The 11,454-nt window shown below is 39.8% G+C and overlaps 1 long non-coding RNA gene across 1 annotated transcript; it reads right to left on the reverse strand.

Annotated features, from left to right (window-relative positions):
• Nucleotides 1–2,978: 2,978 nt before the first annotated feature.
• On the reverse strand, nt 2,979–11,225 carry LOC139075706 (uncharacterized). The gene is made up of 3 exons (XR_011526370.1): nt 9,665–11,225; nt 5,834–7,996; nt 2,979–5,622 (listed from the first exon to the last, which is right to left on the reverse strand). It is a non-coding gene; the product is annotated as an uncharacterized lncRNA (long non-coding RNA).
• Between the last annotated feature and the right edge of the window lie 229 nt (nt 11,226–11,454).

Below are 11,454 nucleotides of genomic sequence, written 5' to 3' on the forward strand. Positions count from 1 at the left end.
GGTTCCATTCAAACTTGAGGACTGTTTTTTTCTATTTCTGTTAAAAATGCCGCTGGAATTTTGATAGAGATTGCATTAAATCTGTAAATCCTTTGTGTAATAGAGACATTTTAACAATGTTAATTCTTCTAATCCATGAGCACAAAATGTCTTTCCATTTATTTGTGTTTTATTCAATTTTTTCATCAATGTCTTATAGTTTTCAGTGTACAGATCTTTTACCTCCTCAGTTAAATTTATTTCTGGATATTTTATTCTTTTCTATGCTATTATAAATGGAATTGTTTTCTTAATTTCTCTTTCTGATAGATTGTTGTTAGTATACAGAAACACAACTGATTTTTGTATACTGGGTTTGTATCCTGCAACTTTACTGAGTTTGGTTATTAGTTCTCAGAGTTTTCTGGTGGAATCTTTAGGGTTTTCCATGTATAACATTATGGAATCTGCAGATAAAGGTAATGTTACTTCCTCTTTTCTAATTTGGATGCCTTTTAATTCTTTTTCTTGCCTAATTGCTCTGGCTAGGACTTCCAGTACTATGCTAATAAAAACGGCAAGAGTGGGCATCCTTGTCATTTTCCTGAACTTTGAGGAAAAGCTGTCAGATTTTCACCATTAAGTATGATGTTAGCTGTGGCTTTGCCACATTTGGCTTTTATTTATCTTGAAGTATGTTCCCTCTATACTCAGTTTGTTGAGAGTTACTATCGTGAGAAGGTGTTGAATTTTCTCAAATGCTCTCTCTGTGTCTGTTAACATGATCATGTGACTTTAATTCTTCTTTGTTAATGTGATGTACCACATTGATTGATTTGCAGATGTTGACCCTTCCTCGCATCCCTAGAATAAATCCCACTGGATCGCGGTGTAGGATTACTTTACTGGACTGTTCCATTCAGTTACCTAATATTTTGTTGAGAATTTTTGCATCCATGTTCATCAGGGATATAGGCCTGTAATTTTCTTTTCTTGTAATATCCGCGTATGGCTTCAGTATCAGAGTAATGCTGGCCTCACAAAATGAGTTTGGAAATGTTTCCTCCTCTTCTATGATTTGGAAGAGTTGAAGGTAAATATATTTTAATTCTTCTTTAAATGTTTGGTAGAATTCAACAGTGAAGCCATCTGGTCCTCGACTTTTCTTTGTTCAGTCCGTTTGGTCTCTGACACGAAGAGAATATGCAGTTTTAGTTTTGTTCTACGGTATCCAGTCCCTGTTGCTATTTCCCTAGAGACTGTCCTTTGTATTAACCTCCAGAATTTTGTTCCCCCTGCTTGAGCAGAGATAATATGACTGGAGTCTGTGGCTCACATGGAGCTGTACCTCCAAACCAGATGGCCCACCACATTTTACCCCAATCTTCTGTCCTGTTGCCAAGACTATGAGAAGGTGTCCAGTCCCTCAGGAAAACATAATAATCAGCAGTAATTTTGCCAAGGCTGGAATAGAAAACATCTATCCAGAAGTAAGGATTTTCATACTTCTCATTTCCTTTCTCTCTGATTATCCCATGTAAGTCAATGCTACAATCCGTCTCTCCTCCTCAGTCACTGCCCACCTGCTCTGAGACATAAACAGGCTGTGACACCATTTGGGATAAAGGGCCACATGACACTTGGAAGAAGAGGCCCCGTATCGTCTAGAAAATAATTCATAAGAAATCTACTTCTCCACCTTCTTCAGGGACCTATACACTTTTGTCATTACTCATGTGCCCATGACATCATGTCATTGCTGTCTGCACAACCCTGAACCTCAGCAATACCAGGCTAGAGTTAAAAAAGAAAGAAAAGGAAAGAAAGAAAAAGGCACTTGATGATTGATGCATAAAAATCCTAATTGTTTTCTAATTAAATTATATATACAGGTAGCTTCAATGTGACAGAACTGCAAACACACGTATTTACCAAACTCTGTTCGAGGAGCAATCATTGAGTATCAGTCTCAAGGCACCTGGAGAATAGAGAAGTGCCTGGATGAGTCACTCACCTCCAGCTGGTCAGTCTCTCGTAGGAAGATTAGAATCTGAGTGCAAAATTCCATGATGCAAGGCAGGATGTGGGAAGGATAATAAAGACCACACTACCAAAGTGATTGGAGATCTACCTGGAGAGTTTGTGTTTACTCTATTTTCACCGTCTCCTTAAACAACCAAATCTCTTTGGCAGCAATGGAGAACTTTACTTTGTATAAAGCTTCTCATCCCCAAAGCCTCCATCCTAGTCTGGAATTCCAGCCAGATTCAGTGGCAGTGACTCTGAGGTCAATTTTTCTCTGATAATCAGTAGTCTTGCAACTCACTGTGGAAGCCTTATATTGAAGATGACCTTTGTCAGCCTGTGTCCCTGAGGAACAGGATGGAACAGAAACCCCACCCTCCACTGCCAATTAGAACTTTTGTGAGTGAAAAATAAATTTCTAATGTGTTCAATCATTCAAGTTTCAGATCATATCTGTTAGAGTAGCCATCATTGCCCTTAATTAATACACTCATCATGGTAAAGATTATTCCTGTACCAATCTGATGCATTCTGCAGGGTGGCTGAGACAGCCCCATTCTGTGGAAATCACTGAAGTGGGTGTTATAAAGTAAAGGTTTAGACCTTGGCTGTGCGCCCACAACCTCAGTTTCTTTAAGGGAACCTTGGATTCCTCAGCTGTCGAAGTCAAATAGTAAAGGTTCTTTCCAATTTAAAAATTATGTTTGGGACCCTGACTGAGTCTTGGAGCAGCTGTCATGCTGAAGAAATAAGCATATTTTCATGGTGCACAGGGTCACTTTTCATTCTTTCACTGGGTTTCAGCAAATGCATTAAAATGTTCCCCCCTGGAAAACTGGACAGCCGCATGCAAAAGACTGGAACTGGACCACTATCTCACACCTCTGCACAGCAAAGCAAACCATCAACAAGATGAAAAGGCAACCTGGTGAATAGGAGAGAATATTTACAAATCATATATCTGATAAGGGGTTAATATTTACAATACATAAAGAACTCATACAACTCAATAACAAAAAACAACCAATCCAATTAAAAAATGGGCAGAGGATTTGAATAGACATTTTTCCAGAAAAGACATACAGATGCCAATAGGTACATGAAAAGGTGCTGTACATTGCTCATCAACCTGGGAAATGCAAACCAAAATCACAATGAGATATCACCTCACACCTATTAGAATGGATATTATCAAAAAGACAAGAAATAACAAGTATTGGTGAGGATGTGGAGAAAATGAAACCCTGTTCACTGTTTGTGGAAATTTAAATTGGGGTAGCCACTATGGAAAAAAGTATGGAAGTTCCCCCAAAAATTAAAAATAGAAATACTAGATGATCCAGCTATTCCACTTCTGGTTATTTATCCAAAGAACATGAAAATACTATTTCAAAAAGATATGCACCGCTATGTTCATTGCAACATTATCCACAATAGCCAAAATGTGGCAGCAACCATAGTGCCCATCAACACATGAATTGATAAAGAAGATGTGGTGTATATATATACAGTAGAAAACTGCTTACCCATGAAAAAGGACAAAATCGTGCCATTTGCAACAACATGAGTGCACCTTGAGGCTACTATGCTAAATGAAATAAATCAGACAGAGAAATACAAACACTGTATAATTTCACTCATGTGAAAGAGAAACAAACGAACATATAGATCCAGGGAACAGATTGGTGGTCACTAGAGGGAAAGGGGTCTGGGGGAGGGCAAATGGGTAAAGGGGCACATATGCATGATGATGGATAAAAACTAGACTATTAGTGGGCCAGCCCCAGTGGCCTAGTGGTTAAGTTCAGTGCACTCTGCTTTGGCGTCCTGGGTTCAGTTTCCAGGTGCAGACCTACACCACTCGTCTGTCAATGGCCATGCTGTAGTCATGCTCACACGCAAAAAGAGGAAGATTAGCAACAGATGTTAGCTCACAACAAATCTTCCTCAGCAAAAGACAAAGAAACTAGACTATTGGTGTGGTGAACATGATGCAGCCTGTACAGAAGCTGATATATAATAATGTACACCTGAAATTTACATGATGTTATAAACCTAGGTGGCCTCAATAAAATAATTTGAAAAGAAAGAATTTGATGAAGATATTTCACTTTCCTTTTCTTTTTTTGTTGTTGCTTTCTTTTGCTTTCAAAATAAAGGCAGTACTAAGCCGAGAAACTGAGGTAGGACTACCAGGAGCCAATCGGAAGACATCACACAAAAGGCCTGGCTGTTAAAAAGGGTCCATAAGCAGGGAGGGCAAGAGGCAGATCTGGCTCGGTGGTGGAGGCTTTGAACCTGAAGCTCCAAGATTCAGAGGATAATAGCAAGGAAAAGAGAAAGGGAAGGAGCCTGAGAAGGAATTAAAATAGGAAAGATTGGAAGCAAGAAGTCAAAGGGAAGTGATTTGTCAGGGTATAGTGATTCATCATGGCATGAATTTCATTGGATCTTATAAACTACTGAGTCGAGCTGGAGCCTGACTGGGTTCAGTCATGTGCATCTAACGGAATAAAACACACTGACTAAGTTCCTGACAATGAAATAGAAGAGTTCAAGGGAGGCTGTGGGAAGGCAGGATAATGGCCCCCAAAGCTGTCAAGGCCGTATTACCCCAGAACCTATTAATATGTTACCTCACAGGGAGGCAAAAGGAACTTCGAAGATGTGAATAAGGGTAAGAACCTTGAGATGAGGAGATTCTCCTGGATTCTCTGAGTGGGGCCAATCTAATTATATAAATCTTTAAAAGCAGAGAATCTCTCCTGGCTGTGACCAGAGAAAGATGTGACTATAGAAGAAAAGTTAGAAAGATGCAATGTCACAGGCTTTGAATATGGAGGAAGGGGGCCACTTGCCAAGGAACTCAGAAGTCTCTAGGAGCAGGAAAGGCAAGAAAACAGATTCTCTCCCAGAACTTCTAGAAGAGAAAGCAGCCTTGCCAGCATCTTGCTTTTGGCCCAGTGAGACCCATTTTTGTCTTTTGACACCAGAACTATGAAATGATAAGTTTTTAATATTTAAGCTAGTAAGGTTGTGGTAATTTGTTGCAACAGCAATAGAAAAGAAATACAGAGGTCTTAATAGCATTTTCCTCTAGGGACTTTCCACAACAGGAGGTCAAAGAGACATCAAGACCCTTAATTATCTCCTAGCCCTGCAAACCAACCCATAAGTGAGTCAGGACACGCAGCCTCTCTGGCGGACAGAGAAAGTGCACAAGTCGAGGGCTGTGTGGGGAGGAAGCATCTGGTGCTTTAGATGCTGACAAGCTGAAAAGCAGACCCGAGGATGTTCTTGTTCAAGGCTGGAGCACTGTGAGAGGAGAGCTATAACACTGCTGATGGTAAAAGTCGGCCACATCTTCAGCCTGGAGACTGCTGATGGTGAGAGTGAAATGTGTCACAAATCCGCTGCCACTGAGTCAGTCAGGGACCTCAGGTGCCTGGGTGGATGCCCAGGAGATGAGGCGCTTTGGAGTCTGTCCCGGTTTCTACTGGTACCAGGCTAAGTAGTTGCTAATGCTCCAGCTGGACTTGCAGTTGATGGTGAACCTGTCTCCTGCAGAAACAGCCAGCAACCGGGAAGACTGGATCATTATGATGTCCCCACAGGCACCTGCAATCAGGAATGAACAGTGACCATACACACATACATTAAGCCAAGAAGTTTTAAAACATTTTTTATAATGCTACATACCACACAGACCCTGTTATACCTAATAGAGTCTGTTTTGGAAATAACACTTATTTTGCTCTGCATCTGAAATCATTTTCTAATCCACAAAAATACTAATCTGGAGAGACTGAGGTACTTTTAAACCTCTCACCTGGGACCCAGATCAGCAAAAACATGAGGAGCTTGGCCTGTGATATTGTTCTCCCATTGCTCTGCCTGAGGCAGCCCAGTCCACACTGTGGAGGGAAAAAGCACATTTGTAAAGCTCTCAGCAGCCAGCCAGGGCCCAGAGGAGACCATGCAAACAAATAGTGATTATGGAAGTAAATCATAGCAGTGGTTGTGGAAGTACGTAATTTAAAGAAAGAGCCAAAAATAATACCAGAAAAGGTGACTGTTTGGCTGTGAAAGACACACACACAAATTTAGAAACTGCAATTTCCAATAAGTATTCAGAAACCAGTTGAAATATAAAATATTTCTCAAAATCAACAACAGTCTCTTACACAAGCTACAACCAACACAAGACAATCTAACAAAGAACCTTTATGTTAAATACAAACACACATACACATAAGAGTGTGTCTGTGTGTGTGTGTCCTTAAAAACATTGAGGCTCTGAAAAGATAATGTGAAATTTTCAATTTTCTGTAACCAAAAAATATTTTATTATTAAAGCTGCTTTTTCCTGAAGGCATCTAAGTATACAACAAACCTGTGAGCTTGGGTACCAGGACCGTGCAAAGGAAAGAGAGGCTGAAGTGGAGGCTCAGAGACCATCTAGGTGAGAAACTCTGAGGCAGATCAATCCTACATTAGTCTGGAGCCCCTCAGGATCTCTCAGGATAAGAGTAAACCAAATCTGGAGTGAACTCTCCCCTCCCCTCAACTTCTCGGAACTGAACTGCGGGGACAACCGCTTAGATTTGTTGCAGAACTAGAGATGAAAGGGAAAAGCAAGAAGAAAAAAATACCCTTCCCTAGGAAGTTGTGACTGTAGATCAATCTCCACATGGGATCACATCCCAAGCATGCATGGCCTAAGAGAGTCTGGATCTTTCCAACTTTCAACTTGATTTACCCATCCAACTAGTAGAGGCCACAAGCACCTGGAATAAACAAACATAAAACTTCTCTTGAAGAGGACAATCCCATTCTAAACTCTCAGGAGACCTCAGAAATAATTTTTGAAAAGCCAACATGAGAGAGATGTCAGAGATTTCTTAATAAACAAGAAAACAAGATTACCTGAATTTGAACAACATGAGTGACAGCAGAATCACAGAAAGCAGATAAGGAAGTCCCTGTAGGATTTCAGATATTGAAATGAGCACAAATAGTTTAGTTTTTAAATGAATAGCAGACATGGATATATCTAGAAGGAAAAGGAAATTGTAAAGGGTGTTGTTACAGTATTTTTTTTCCATTTTATTTTTTTTTTATTTTTAATTAATTAATTTATTTATTTTTGGATGTACATCATAATATATTTCAAATTCTGTGTAGATTACAACATGTTCACCAACAACAACTAATTATAGTCCATCCCCTCACATGTGAGCCTAATTACCCCTTTTGCCCTCCCCCCTCCTCCCTTCCCATATGGTAACCACCAATCCAATCTCCAATGCTATGTGTTTGTTTGTTGTTGTTTTTATCTTCTACTTATGAGTGAGATCATATGGTATTTGACATTCTCCCTCTGACTTATTTCACTCAGCAAAATACCCTCAAGGTTCATCCATGTTGTCACAAATGGCCGGATTTCATCATTTCTTATGGCTGAGTAGTAGTCCATCGTGTATAAATATCACATCTTCTTTATCCATTCGTCCCTTGATGGGCACCTAGGTTGCTTCCATGTCTTGGCTATTGTGTATAATGCTGCAATGAACATACGGGTGCAAGAGTCTTTATGCCTTTGTGTTTTCAAGTTCTTTGGATAAATACCCAGCAGTGGGATAGCTGGATCATATGGTAGATCTATCCTTAATTTTCTGAGGATACTCCATACTGCTTTCCACAGTGGCTGCACCAGTTTGCATTCGCACCAGCAGTGGACAAGGGTTTCCTTCTCTCCACACCCTCTCCAACATTTGTCGTTTCCTGTCTTGTTAATTACAGCCATTCTGACCAGAGTGAGGTGATACCTCATTGTAGTTTTGATTTGCATTTCCCAGATAGCTAATGATGTTGAGCATCTTTTCATATGCCTGTTGGCCATCCGTATATCTTCTTTGGAGAAATTTCTGTTCAGATCTTCTGCCCACTTTTTAATTGGGTTGTTGGTTTATATTACAGTCTTTACAAAGAACTAAAATTAAAACCCAGAAGATAAATTTACCTTAGCTAACTTTAAATACACAAGCAAGCCAGCCAAGATCAAACATGTCAGGCCCATATTAACAGAACTACTCAGCCGAGTAATAATCATGACAGCAATAAAAACGCTACTGTTTTAAGCCACTGCATTTTGTGGGTGGTCTACTACACCAGAGCTAACTAACACATCATACAGTTTTAACTTTCTACCCACTGTTATACCAGCCAGCTTTTATTCCCTTCCTTGGTTATTTTTCTTCACAGCACTTAGTAAATGTTTAGTGACACAGTTGTTTATTATCTGGCTCCCTCAACTGGAATGAAAACAAATATTTTTACTCTTGACACATAGTAAGCACCCCAAAAAACATGTCTTGAATGAATGAGTAAAACATGAATTACTCAATATCAATGCTTTAAATATATTTCTAATTATTATAAGAAGTTGTTATGCAGGAAAGAGTGTTCAACTACACTGATCAGGGATCAGGGACTACACTTGCTGGGATCTTTCCTGAAACTAAATTTCATTAACCCATGTATTTCAGAAGGAGGTGAAGAAATAATGCTGAAATGACTGGAGTTTTTCCTTATTTTCACTGAAATGGGCATGTTAATTAAATGTTTTCCAAGGGATTCAAATTACAGCACACTTAGAATCACAATTTCCTTCAGTCACGAAGTTAGACTTGGGTGCCGATTGGGATTGATTTAAAGAGAAAGTTCAGGGGCCAGCCCAGTGGCTGAGTGGTTAAGTTCATGCACTCTTCTTTGGTGGCCCAGGGTTTCACCAACTGGGATCCTGGGCATGGACTGAGCACCGTTCATCAAGCCATGCTGAGGTGGCATCACACATAGCAGAACAAGGACCTACAATTAGTCTATACAACTATGTACTGGGGAGCTTTGGGGAGAAGGAGAAGAAGAAAAACAAAAAGATTGGCAACAGATGTTAGCTCAGGTGACAATCTTTAAAAAAAAAAAAGAGGGAGAGAAAGAAAGTTGACAAATGATGAGAAAAGGCAATGGGGAACACTGTCATGTGTTTCTAGAGTGACAGAGTCAAAGAATTAGAGAAATGCCTTTGTAAGAATGAGTATGACTGAAGGAAACGGAGAGAAGATAAGGATGGTACAAAGGAGACTGAGAAGGAAAGAAACTCAGTGACTTTGATCAGAAAGACTTAGCTGGAAAATAGGCCCATGGAAGGAAAAAGCAAAAGAGGGATTCTACCATCTGTGTGGAAGGTTTTGAATAGGAGAGGTCAAGTGCTTAATATTGAGATGATCCAGAGTTTGAAGGTGATAGCAGATAAAGAAAGAAGACCAGGAGAATCAGGAATTAAAATAGAAATGTTCCAGAGTAAAAGAGAGACCGAGACGATAGAGTTGTTCCATCAGGGTATAAATTCACTAGACACTTTTATGGAAGGTAGAGACAAACACTGACTGAATCATGTGATCAGTCCATGGGAACCATGCAGGTTCCCATGACGCAAAAACTCCTGATCTCTAAGAGATCTCTACAGCATTTTTTCTTCTATAACCTCCCACACAATCCAGATCCTGAAATCCAGATCCAGAGGTCCAGAAAAGGTCATCTGCCAGAATATTTTCCTGGGCCTTGCAATCCCTCCAAGCAATAAGTCAGGAGATACTACCTTTCAGATAGACAGAGGATTGTGCATGTTCAGGACTCTGTAGGGAGGAAGCAGCTGGTTCAGCAAAGATTCACTGACCCATGGTTCTCGGACTGAAGTTTGTGTTCAAGGCTGAAGCACTGTGGGAGGATAGCTACCATACTGCTGACAGATATCAATAGCCATATCTTCTGCCTGGAGGCTGCCGAGGGTGAGAGTGAAATCTATCCCAGATTAACTGCCACTGAATCAGTCAGGAAACCCAGATGACCTGGTGGATGCTGCATACATTAGCAGCTTAGGAGCCTGTCCTGGTTTTTGCTGGTACTGGACTAAGAAGTTGCTAACACTCTCACTAGCCCTGCAGCCAAGGGTGACCATCAGTCTTGGACACACAGCCAAGGAATCTGGAGACTGGGTCATCACGATGTCCCCACAAACACCTGCAATCACAAACGGATAATGATGATACACACACTCTTCATCACAGACACATAGAAATACATAAATTAAAATGTGTGTTCTAATGGTATTCCATTTCAGCAAATAATTGGGTCTATTTTGGAAATAGCCTATATTTCTCACTATATCTTAGAATTAGTTTTTTTTTTAAATTTCATAAGATATTACTCCAAACGGACTGAGGCACTTTTAAATTTCTCACCTGAGACCCAGAGCAACAAGGACATAAGGACTTGTTTCTGCAACATCATTTTTTTTGTACCTTTTTGCTTGAAGTTGCTTAGCTCACATTGCAAGGCTTCTTTTATAAAACCTCAGTGGCTGATCTGGGCCTGCGGGGGCCTGTGCAAAGCATTCAGTGAGTATAGTAGCAAATTGCTTGAGCAGTGGGTTCCTCACACCAACAATCCTGGTGAAATAATAAAACATGTTGCAGAAATACTAGAAAGTGAAAAAAGAAGGGAAGCGAGGAAGGAAGGAAGTGAGGGAAGGAAGAAGGAATAAAAAGAAAATGGGGAATGTTTCACCCAATTTTTTTAAAAATGTCAAAACTCTAAAGGCATTTTTATGCTGAAGGTGTGTAAGAGCACTGCAAACACTTGAGCTTGGTTTGAGGGCCATAGAGATAAAAGACATGCCCAGAATTTATGCATTTATTAAGACATATGGGGCCATAATTTGAGCTAGGGGCCAGAGGGACTCTAACCTCAAATGGAGTGTCAATCAAAGAGACACTGGGACCTATCCTTTCACAACTGCTAGGAACTGAAAAGAGGGCTCTGCATTCATTGCAAAAATGGATTAAAAAAAAAGCAAACAAGAGTTCTTTGGGAGATTATGGCTGCAGGCCAACCTTTGCAAAGATTTTTACTCCATGTATGCATGGCCCATATGAGTCTAGAACTCTCCATGCTTGGAATTGGGTTAAGATATTCCTAGTGGTACAGACTCCAAATGAAAGCCTCGCTGGAGAAGAACATCTCTATCCTAAATACTCAGGAAACCGCACAAGTAACTTTTCAAGGATCAATACCACCAAGAAATCAAGGATTCTTGGCATCCAAGAAAATAAGATAATTTGAATACGAATAAGAAAAAATGAAAATAACAAAGAACAAAGAGTTCTGCCCAGACTTAAGATTTGGAAATTAGGAAATTATGAGAGCTTATTTAAAGAAATAAATTAGAAATTTGTCATTGCATACAATAAAAAGGAAAATTAAAATAAAATAAGATTTGAAAAAGAACCAAACAAAATTTCTGAAAGTTAGAAATGGAATGACCACAATTTTAAACATCAATTATCTTAACAAAAATACCATAAACTGGGTGGCTTATAAACAACAGAA

This window comes from Equus przewalskii, chromosome 14 (genome assembly GCF_037783145.1).
Source record: "Equus przewalskii isolate Varuska chromosome 14, EquPr2, whole genome shotgun sequence".
NCBI classification, from domain to species: domain Eukaryota; kingdom Metazoa; phylum Chordata; class Mammalia; order Perissodactyla; family Equidae; genus Equus; species Equus przewalskii.